At 40.2% G+C, this 12,253-nt stretch overlaps 1 protein-coding gene across 2 annotated transcripts in view; it reads right to left on the reverse strand.

Annotated features, from left to right (window-relative positions):
• oprl1 (opiate receptor-like 1) overlaps positions 1 to 6,283 on the reverse strand; it is a 103,813-nt gene extending 97,530 nt beyond the window's left edge. For both annotated transcript variants that reach the window (XM_044352388.1, XM_044352387.1), the window contains exon 1: positions 5,626 to 6,283. The gene's annotated coding sequence lies outside the window, so the exon portion shown is untranslated. The remainder of the gene's footprint in view (positions 1 to 5,625) is intronic.
• Positions 6,284 to 12,253: the final 5,970 nt, after the last annotated feature.

A 12,253-nucleotide genomic window follows, 5' to 3' on the forward strand; every position in this document is an offset into this window, starting at 1 on the left:
AGTGATCATTTTAAAGCAGAACACAAAACAAACATGTCCATCCACCAACAAGAAACTGTGTTATTCTATAGGTTATTTTTCTTATTGTCAAGGACCAAAACCAAAAACACGTCCATCTCTGATCTCCAAACCCTGTATGTGACTCTAAGCCCTGAGTCCAGCGGTTCCTATTGAAGGTGTAAATCAACACAAATACACAAGTCACAAATACATATGATTTGCTTTAAAAAAAAAAAAGCTGGGTACTATAGTTTGTGGCTAACATTACTCAAACAGGAGGAAATAGTTTATTTGTTGGGGACTATTTTCAGCAGCGGATTAATACACAATTTTAGCCTTTTGTTTGTTTTTTGTTTGTTTTTTTTCTTTTCATTCTTTCAGCTTGACATTGTCTTCACGTCATTTTTTTGTTAGGGAGGCAGTTTTGTTTTGTTTTGCCCTAAATAATCTCAAGTAAGTGACATTCCTGTCCACTGATGTCATCTTCGGTTAACATGGATGCTGTGGTTGCGGTTGCTCGTTTGCTGTTAGCATTTTTAGCTATGTTGCTAGCTATGTAGGATGATGACGTCCTCACTCTTAATTCAACCTATTAAGCTCTGATTTGACAACTGTTTTTCTAACAGAAAAGCTATTTGAATCACTGAACAAATCTGAGACGTGAGTGACAACTGGGAGGTCTCGAATCAGACACATTTGGTACACTAGTCAGTACCCACTGCATCAGGCCGATGTATTGCATCTCTGCTGTGTGGCTCAGCTGGCTTCATCATGCTGTGACTGCCAGTAAGCACTTTGTGTCTGAGTGTGAAACGACAGAGATTAAAGCCACCAAGCCTCCGAGTCTGAGGTGTGCTGAAAAATGAAAGATTTTGTTTTGGGGAGTGAGTTCCTTTTCCTTGTGAGGCAGTTCAAGTACCTCTCAGTCTTGTTTATGAGTGAAGGTAAAATGGAGCATAAGATCGATAAATGGACTGGTGGGCTGTGTCAGCAGTAATACAGATGCTGGACTGGATTGTTGTGGCAAAGAGGGAGCTAAGCCTACAGGTAAAGCTCTCAATCTACTTTCCAAACCTCACTTATGATCATGAGGTTTGGATAGTGACTGAGGGAATAAGATCACACGTACAAGCAGTTGAAATGAGTTTCCCTCACAGGGTGTCTGGGCTCACCCTTAGGGACAGGGTAAGAGGCTCAGAAGGAGATCAGAGCTCCTTTATGCCAAAGGGAAGTCAGCTGAGGTGGTTTAGACATCTGAGTAGGACGTCACTTAGCTACCTTACTGTGGAGGTATTTCAAGAACATCCAACTGGGAGGAGACCTGAGTGCAACCCAGAACATGTTGGAGGGATTACATATTCTATCTTGCCAGGGTACACCTTGGGAAGTGAGAGCTGGAGGATGTAACTAGGGAGAAGGCTACAATGGTTAGCCTGCTGCCACCTGGACCTGGATCTGGATAAGCAGCAGAAAACGGATGGATGGTTGGAGGCCGGTGTATACGGGATTGACTCAAAATAAACTTCAATGCCCATCAAAACGATGAAACGAATCACCCGGTTTTTAGACATCAGTGGAGGTCTATAGCACAAAAGGATGAGCTATATCAGAGTTTGTCTACTCTCTTTCTCTGCAACCCCCCTCCACCCCTCCCCCCCGCCACCCCCCCCATGTGATCTGCAGCAGCAACACCTCAAACTGCCGCCATGAACCAGGCTCCCTCCCCTCTCCCTCTCTGCTCGATCATGAATATTCATCAAATCAAAACAGCAAAGTAACTCTGCTGTGCTGCTGAATTTCCCTAGGGTTACTTCCAGGCTCAATACACATGGGTTATACATGCTCTAATATCTCTCTATTTTTTTCCCCATCCTCCCATCCTCATCTCTCCCCTTCTTCTCTGTTGACATCCCTTTTTTCTCCTTTCCTGCTTCCCTCTCTTGATATCCACCTTCCTCATCCAGACACTGTGTGTTTTGTTTCCCAGGTTCAATCTCTAATGCAGCAGCAGTGTACGTGTGTGTGTGTGTGTGTGTGTGTGTGTGTGTGTGTGTGTTTTGGCTGCTTGAGCTTTGATGAATAAGCAGTTAAACTTAGAGTCTCGAGTGTGTGTCCATGTAAGGCTGCAGTGCCACTCTGGGTGGGCCGCTGTACCGTTTCCACTACGTGTGAGAGAACAAAGTAGCACTAATAAGACTAATGTTTTTATTACAAGGTGCATGTTGGAAAGTAAAGCTACAGCAACTGTTTGTGTATCCAGGTTATGAAGTTATGATCCCTAAAATAATTTCAGAAATTATGTGCATACCCAAATGTTTTTTTTTCCCTAAAAAGACTGCAAAACCAAATATGGATCAGTGCGTGTTTCTGTTAACTATGATAATGTGAATACATGTAACAGGATGCAACAGGATGACATAATTAATCGAGCGGCAGTAACTCTGATTCATCGTGGCAGTTCATTACTGTTTCCAACCTCAGATGGCATTTGTGTTATTAATTAATTACTTTGTCTAATCTGATTCATCTATGCTGAATGGTGTTTCTGTAGAGAGCGGGTGTGACTTGCAATAAGCCTCACCCGTCCCTGCTCTTTATTCGATAATTTTGGGGTCTTCGCTGAGTCCTTTAACACTGAGCAGCAAAACAAGTGTGTTTTGTCTGCCGGAATTCATGTGTTGTTGTTTTTTTTTTTGTTTTTTTTTAACGTTTCACTCCTCTGCACATATTGCCTCTGGTCATCATTCAGCGTCTGCACCTCACAGTGTGGTAAAAATAAACACGGAGGAGAGAAATAACAACAACAGGGGTCAACAGAGAGACGAGAAAGTTTCAAATTTGTTATGGAGATGCTTCTATTTAAGCCAAACTGGAAGGAACTTACATATATCATAAGCGAAGCCATGTCATCCGTGTTTATGATTTAACTGTTGCACAAATTATGTTATGGTTTTTATTCTTGTAACACATTTCAGTTCAGTGGATGGTGTCTGAATTGAGCATTAAAGCCTGTGATGTGAACATAGCCTTAGCTACCTACTGTATAACTGTTGAATTGCATCTCCATGACTATATTTCAGTACTTGGTTGGGACCTGTATAATTATTTAAATGTTGTTATGTAACCGAAATCTTTATAAAACAGCCCAGTTGCTGTATATTTACTATACACAGAATGTGAAGTAAAGAAACACCAAATGTAATTGATACCTAGACCTTCAATGATGAAGAAATCCCACAACGAAAACAGTAGAAATGTTGGAAAACCACTTAGAAGTAGGGGGCATTAAACTGGAATGATTGTCAAATTGACAAACAGGCATTAAATATTACTAACTAGATATACACACAATAGATCAGTATGTTACAGAACAATCCTTTGTGCTGGATACCAGCGAGTTCAAAGTCCTTCTTCAGAGGAAACATGTAACACAAACAGTTCTTACTAAATCTATACAGTTCAGGTAAACTATGGAGGGAGATGTAGTGTCTGCTTATTTTTGACCTGTCAGCTTTTTCTCAGTTCACAGTGGTTACAGTTACACAAAAAGATACAATCACAGTTTCTGTTTTGTCTCTGTTGCAACCACAGTCTTTTGTCTAAGTGGAGTTTAATGAGATGATGTGTTCACTGGCTTCTCTAAGTCCACAGATGTCTTCTTCTGTTCTGCTTTTCTTGCTGCACATGTCAGCAGCACGTCTGTCCCGTGAGTCATAACAACAAACTCCAAAACTGAGCCAAGGTTCCCTTCTAATGAGGTAACTGTGAGCTCTATATCTATTGTTCTTCACTATGAGCAGTTTATGAAGTATGACCACATACTGTATTAGAGCTCGCTATTAGCGGATACTGATCAGTTGACTGCTGTGCTCTTAGTTGATCAGCTTTTTTTTTTTGTTTTGTTGTGGTTTTTTAATGTGGGATTAGTTCATTAGTCATTACTGGAAAATGCAGCATCCCTGGCATTATATACTACACACAAATATGCTTTCATCTTTAAGCGCTAAGAGATGACTGCATTCATCTGCAAAGAGACAATAGTGCTGGTGAATTTGTCTAAATAAAGAATAGATACAAGATATCATAACATAATACCATCTGTGAAAAAGCTCAACTTTTAATCTTGGCTCAGAGTAATGGGAAGTTTGAATATCTGCACCTTCATGACAACTGAGTAAACTCCATCTGCAGATGAAGGCTGTGTGAATTGGTCACAAGCTTTGGAACAAGCAAGTAAGTGGATTTTAATTTGAGATTGTTGAGATCTAACCTATCGATCGATCACTTAGCCAAATTTATTAGTTAAAGAGGCTAAGTGGCTAAAACTGTGACTTGATTTGGCTGTATATAGAGGGTTTTTTTTTGTTTGTTTCTCCTTTTTGTTTTTGTAAATCAAAGACAGACCTCCTGCATTTCTTCCAATAAGAGTTTGGGACCATATTATGATTATTTAGAAGACAGTTCGCTGTAATGCTTCTAATAAAGCTAAACTATACTGCAACTCTACAGAAGTTTATTGATGACTGTAGAAAAAGCTCAAAACAAACTTAAGCACATATTCATCTGTAAGTCATGACTTGAGGATGCAGGGACGCATCCATAAGTCAGGTCAGAATCAGGAGAATAGCCGTGAGGACAGAAGATTGTGAATTGTTTGTGCAAGTTATTCTTTCCTCGCTATCTTCAAAGCTGCTTTCTTTACCCCTCACATGCGAAGTTCACCTGTCAGCAAAACAAACTGCAGTGGGTTTGACCTGGAAGTAAACAGTCATCTAACTCCACCCTGTGAAACACCACAGGAGGTTTCATCCACAAACATACAAGTTGACTGTGAAATAAATTTGAGACTGATAACTAAGATACACATGTGTCCTGTTGAAACCTGTTAATCAAAAATTGTTACCAAGCATCATTTTCTGAACTTCTCCAAATCTCAAACAAGATCTCTCACAACTTCTGTACTTTACTGACGTGTGTAACCTCCCAAAAGTGCTCTTGAATTTGTTTCATGCGCATTTTTGTCATTAACACACTTCCAAACGGATCTACTGCAAAGTACCTCAGCAGTAACTGTTACAGTCACTCAATCAGACAAACACACACGCTTTTGCAGTAGAGACACCATGACAAAGTGTTGAAAGAAAACGCAAGAAGCTCCCACACACACTTACAAAAGTAGACACTGATGCACCTCAATCAGAGCAGGTGTTTTAATTAAACACAGTTAAATGCACCAAACATCCTCCTCTCTCTTACATGTAACCGTCACTTAAACGCACCACAAGGTGAAACAAGTGTTACAAACACAAACACCACACACCGCACCGCAAACACATATGTGCACCGTAAACCGACGCAAATATAACACTTTAAAATAAGTACGTCACGCACGCGCCGTGCGCCGCCACCATCAGTGAGCTATCTATACAGTGGGTTATGGCAACCTTCCAGCTGAAGCAGCTCAACATAAACACAGTGACAGACTGCAGACGGACAGAGGCGCGTTTTCACACGCAGTGCGCACCGTGGTGGTCCAGAATACAGATGCATATGCACATATATGAAGATGTGAATAAATGTTGTATTTGTTTTTATATTGTTGCAGCCGGCTGTGCAACATCCTACCTTTCCGGTGTCAACAGCTCCAAAGCACCCCGCAGACCGCCCTGAGGACACTGGAAGTTGTTATGTTTCTCTCTGCGTTACTGTGCACTGTGCTGGGTTCTGTCCCCTCTTTCTCTCGGTTTTGGTGTGTTTTCTTTAAATTCGCTGTTTCCTCCCGCTGTCATCACCAAGAAGTAGCCAAAAATCCAAAACCGCCGTCAGTCCGTCCGTCCGTCCAGGTTTCCCCGGGATGACGAGGGGAGAGAAAAAACGGCTTCACCTCCAGTCATCATCAGCTGGCAGGCAGACGGAGAGACAGACAGAGAGAGAGAGGAGAGAGAGAGAGGGAAAGAGAGAGAGGTGTGTGTGTGTGTGTGAGAGAGAGAGAGAGAGAGAGAGGGGAGGGGTCTGCTGGGATAAAGATGCAGCCAGGCGCTGCGCTTTCTTCCACTCTTTTCTTGACTCTCTCTCCCTCTCCCTCCCTCTCTCTCTCTCTCTCTCTCGGACAGATCGATGAGGGCTCAACACCCCCCCACCCCACCCCCTCCTCCTCTCTTCTCCATCTCCGCACTATAGTAGGGGAGACCGGGGCATCTTGTCACACTTTTCACACCCTTTTATATATCTTGGGGTCAATACATCAGATTGTTAAAGTTGCATACCAGATGAAAGAACAAAGTCTCAGGCATGTATTTTGTGTTCACTTCATTTTCATATCTTATTTCAGTACAGAGTTATAGACATTAAAACAATGAGTGTGTACCATAGACTGTATAAAAATATGGACGTAGTTACCATGACGTCACCTGTTGGTTTCTGAAGAGCAGTTTTGAAGCTCAAAGTGAGCAGCTCCGACCATCGCCATCTTGGCAGTGTGTGACGCTGCCTAACTCCCAGCCAATCGAAAATGGGCAAAGAGGCAGGCCGAATGGCTGAAACAAGCCACCTAGCGGCTAGCGGACCTGTTACTCAAAGCAGCCATGTTTTTCATTAAGCATAACTTTATGCCTTCATAAAATTTAAATGCGTGAGTTATAAAAAAAAATCATGCCCCGTACAGTTGTCATGAAAGTGGAAATTAGCTACCGAGACCAAAACCGTTGTTTGTACCAGGCTGTAAACATGTTTATTTCCGCTGTAAAGTTGGGCATTTTAACATGGGGGTCTATGGGGACTGACTCGCTTTTGGAGCCTCAAGTGGTCATTCAAGGAACTGCAGTTTTTGGCACTTCCACACTGGCTTCATTTCTCAGCCCTGGCAGCAGCCGCTTGGCGGTACATTTGACACGTTTCCCCATCAGCAGGTAAGCTGTCACACTATGTGGGGTAAGACGTTACACTGGATTTTGTAACAAATAAAACAAGAACCAGTTCATTGTTGTTGTTTTTCTACAGAAAAAAAGATTGATTAATCTTTGAACTTGAATCAGTATAGGAACGTGGCTTTTAAATCAGCCCCAACTACAACAATTGGAAAATCATTTCAAATAAAACAAAGAAATCTCAAATCTTACTAGTCAGACTCATCATCGGAATCGCAGTTCTGGCACACCTAAATTACGCTGTTAAAAGCACTTGCCCTGGCAAGACTAGTTGCCTCTGGCTTTCTAAGAGGGAATGTAGGGTGCCACTTTAAGCAGCATGTAAACCACTCGCTGCTGGCTTATTCTTTTTCAGCCCAGGCTGGTGGAAACCGGAGTTCCCGTGCCACCGCAAAGTCATATGCTAGCTTTCTCACTTCAGTTGGCGACAAACCAAAATAGAGGTCCTGCTCAAGCCGCAGCTCCAAGTCTGGGGCTAAAAACCTGCCGTGGAGATTTATACCCAACCACCGTAGTTGGGATGGCTGTATGACTTTCTGTTTCAGCTGCAGTGAATGTCTTGCAGTATCGAGCCAGCGTATGGTAGTTAACGTTATAATCCTACGCTGTACTCCTGATTGATTTATTTGCCAACTTCACCTGCCTCACTGCCCTTAGCATCACATCAGGTGGTAGGGTGAATACTTGTGAAGATTTATAACTCGAAGAAGATTATTACCAAAAATGTCAAGTTCAATTTTTTTTTTTTTACTTTGAAGGTGAAAAATGGTAAATCCTTCCCTGACCAAGTAGATGCACAAAACTAGTATTCCACTTTTAAGTAGCGCCCTTTGACGGTGAAAATATTAACAATGGGACAACTTACCCATGTGACAAGAAGCCCCCTATCCCATCTTGTATGCGCATTTGGATCAGAAAGACGAACTGCTCTGTGCATGTTTGTGCGCCCTGAACCTACATACATTGTGTCACTATAGGCTACAGTGTTCAGTGTAACCGTTTGTATATACATGTGTGTTTATACTGTGTGTCATCCGTGTTTTCTTAGTTTGATCCTGAAGGATGATAAAGCAGAACCTGCAGTCAAACATCTAAAGAGGGTGACATAAACACATGATCATAGAGTGATACAACCTCTTCCTGTCAACTCATGACCTCCCATTAACAAGGTATGGTCACATTAGCTTTCTGTCAGGGGAAATGTTCCAGTACATAGGCCAAAAAAGGTGATGTCATGGCTCTGATGTGGGTGATAAATAAATAGGCCTTTTAAGCAGAGCAACCACGTGTGGTTTATACTCCGGTTGTGTGACATTGTAGTGCTAGAATAAGGACTTCTGTATTTCTAAATTCATCAGTGTTTCTTTTGGCCAGTGGTGAAAATTCAGTGGTTGAAGTTGAACAAAAGTGAACTCAGTGAAGTCAGCTGGAAATGGCCAGGAGAAAACTGCAGCATACAATGAACAACAAAATTGTTTTTGCCTTGTCTTAAATCATAAATAAAGTATTAATTGGCAGATGAGGCTGTAATAAGTAGAGTTATTTTTGTGTTTTGAATATTCATTGCATGAAGATAAGAATATCAATCCAAAATATAATTCGTGTTCAGCTAACCATTTCACCAAATACAAAGAGATTATTTCCTCCCATGTTTACTTTGACACACTGTACTGTTCAAAACAAATATTACATACTTGTGATTCATGCATGAGCTTGAAACTTACCTACAATAAACAAACAACAATCATTTGTGAGATTTAATGATGGCAGCATTTGGGATCTGCATGTGAGCAATATGTGCAAATTGCCCCAGGTTCAAAAACAGCTGTCCACCGCAGCACAAGGAAACTGTTGAATCTCCAGATTATAAAACAAACCATGCAGTACCTCAGCCTGTTATAGATCCTGGTGAGAAACATTACTGAACTCCTCCTTGACAGAAACAGATTGGTTTTGTAGAAGCTGCACTGCAGTAACATTAGGAAAAAAAGAATATGCTGTTTCAGGTTTCACAGTGGAAAAATGCACTACATATTATGCAATACAATAATCATTTTTTATCAAAATCTGAACAAGTTACAGTGATCATATTACAACTATAGCAGAGTAAAGAGTGATAGCAATGACTACATTTGTGAGTCATCTTCTCAACACTTAAATACACTTATATATCAGTAAAAAATCAAAGCATTAGGTTGTAATGGCAGCCACACACGTACAGTACACAGTTGACATCAAACAGATCTCTCAGACATTTTTACAGAACGCACAGCACCTTTTCACTGGAAAAGAAAAATAACCAAACAAGAAAATGAACCCGGGAAAAGGTCAGCAGTGTTTTCAACACTGTCACAGTGATTTAAAGTGGACTTTTTTCTTCAACAGCCAAAGTCATATGTTGTTTTTGTGACCTGAGCTGATCCAATCAGCCAAATTGCAGCTAATGAACTATTGTGTGTGTGTGTGTGTGTGTGTTGGCGAGTCTTAAATTAGTGGTTTTCTGGCTGTAACTGTGTCCGTTTGATGCCTGGTCAAGCAGTAAACTCAGGACTCCATGGGTCTCTCTGCTGGGTTCTCTGTCTGGCATCAGATTGGTTCATTTGAGTCCTTCAGATCACAAAAACAACCAGGTTCTGGCTGAGACACAGTAATATAAAGCGCTTATCTGTTTACACACATACTGCAAGCTCTCTGTGTTCTGTACCAACTGCCTCCAAATTAGTTTTTGGAAACCAGGGTGATTCCCTAGAAATGTCTTTTTTTTTTCAATTTACCTGTGCTTGAAATACTAGATTATGTCTGTAGATGATGATAATTTTTATCGTGGAAGATTGCTTCCAGACCTAACCTGTGTGTGTGTGTGTGTGTGTGTGTGTGTGTGTGTGTGGCACTAGCATGGCTTAGTCATTTTTCATTGTTTTTACAGCTTCAGTTTAGAGCATACGTTACTTTGGCGATGGCTGAAGCAGTTTTATGTATAGTGAAATGACAGGTAATTATGAAACATCACTAAATATAAAGGTGGTCTGAAGATTATTGAAAGCTACAAAGGATCAGACATCCTAAATATGAAGACCAGCTTCTACACAGATTGTTTAAAGTCTTGACAGTCTGAAAGGAGCACGAATTGAACACAGCTGACAAGCACACATGATCACTCCAGCCGTCCACTGACTCTTGCATGTGATGTCATGCTCAAATTTTTTTTTGAAAAGGTCTATCATAATGTGCAATGACACATGACAAAGATACAGTTAACTGCAGATGCCTTTTAACAGTTCCAAGAAAAAGAAAACTAACAAAACAACAACAACAAAAAGGACTTTAGGCCAATAACAAGACTCAAGGCAGATCTATTTCTTGGCCTGCATCAGTAGCATTAGTGAGCATTACAGAATCAGAACAATAAAGAAAAAGTAGATATTCATTAGCTCAGAGAGACCAAAAATGACAAATTGCACATTAAAGATACAAATTAGTAGTTTTCTAAAAGCTGTTACAAACACCTTTTGACAGTGAACTATGTCCTGTTAGATAAATACGGTATTATTATAAATCCATAATGTCACAGTTTGGGTGGAATTACTAATAAACAATGCTTATTTTACACAATGACCTAAATCGATGAACTCTTGTGAACACTGTAGCTGCTGTAAAATGTGTTTGTGTGTGATTATGAAATAAGTGACTGAAAAAGAGCATATATATATATATATATATATATATATATATATATATATATATATATATATATATATACACTCAGCAAACTCCCCAGATAAAGATGATAAAGATACTGAAGTAACAGAAACGCCGGTGGGAATTGTTTTTTGTGTTCTATAATGTCGTTTATTTATCGTTGCTACCTAAAGGCTCCAAAGGCTCAAGGAACCAGGAGACCACAGAGGACTCATTAAACACACTTCCCCCGGAGCAGATGGACCTCTGCTGACCTGGACTCACATGTTATCCCAGCTTCTCCCCTGAGAATTCCTTATATTGTCATATGAGTATGAATAATGGATTTATCATTCTGTACTGGCGGCATTGGGTTTATATGCATATATGTCAAAAGTTTGGACAGACCATTCCTGTGCATGTGACGTTAGTAGTGGCTGTGGTCACCGCCCTGAATGGCAAACACAGAACATGCACTACCAGTAGATCCAAAAAAAACTATGCAACACAGATAAATAATAATAATAATAATAAAGAGTTGAGAGCTGTTGTCCAATCAGCTTTGCAATCAAATTCAAAGAGTTCAGGCAGTTTTTATAGATTGCTAAGGAGAGGAGACACAAACTGATGCTGAAACCTACTCCTCAAAAATACTTTTCTGACTAGGATTGCAGTCCTTAGAGACACATTGCTATGTATTAGAGTGACAACCATGTAATCTACTCTTTAGGCCTTATTCTTATTATCTCGCTGCTGAAAAGTAGATGGAATATCTTAAGAAGAAAAATCAAGACCATGAAACAAGTTTGATGGTGTATTTCAAATAGTGCTCAACAAGATAAATCAAATAAATTATTTAAAGGGGAAATATGATGCACATTTCCAGGTCTATAGTTTAAATCTGGGGCTCTGCTGGAATATTTTTGCATGTTTTAAAGTTCAAACGACTCCTTATTTAAATGAAATGGTCATTCAGGCTTTCATATCATCCCGCTTGGACTATTGTAATTCCATCTTCACACAGCAAATCATCTCTGAACCGTCTACAAATGGACCAAAATGCTGCTGCAAGGCTGTTAACCAGGTCCAGCAGGATGACTCACATTACATCTATTTTAAGTTCTTTGCATTGGCTTCCCATCCGTTTTAGGATTCATTTTAAGGTTCTTGTTATCACATATAGAGCCCTGCATGGGCAGACACCTGAGTAAATCAATAATCTTATCCATCCCTATATCACCAGTAGGTCACTTAGGTCTTCTGACCAGGACCTACTGGTTGTCCCTCGCTCTCAGCTGAAAACTAAAGGTGATTGTGCCTTTGCAAATGTGGCTCCAACACTATGGAACTCTGTTCCTTTACATATTCGGTCTGCATTCTCCATAGATGCTTTTAAAAAACAACTGAAGACTTATCTTTTTAAATTGGCTTTTGTGTCATCTTGAGTTGAGTGTGTTGTGAAGTGATTGTTCGTTTGTTTGTTTCTTCTTGAGGTAACCTGCTGCCTGTGTTTTGTTTTGTTAACTTTAATTTGTGGCAATGTTTTTGAGGTCTTAATTTTAACTTTTATCCCTGTGAGACACTTTGTGAATTTTATTTCTGTGAAAGGTGCTATACTAAAAAAACTTATTATTATTATTGTTATTTAT

The sequence above is a fragment of the Thunnus albacares genome, chromosome 5, assembly GCF_914725855.1.
Source record: "Thunnus albacares chromosome 5, fThuAlb1.1, whole genome shotgun sequence".
NCBI lineage: Eukaryota > Metazoa > Chordata > Actinopteri > Scombriformes > Scombridae > Thunnus > Thunnus albacares.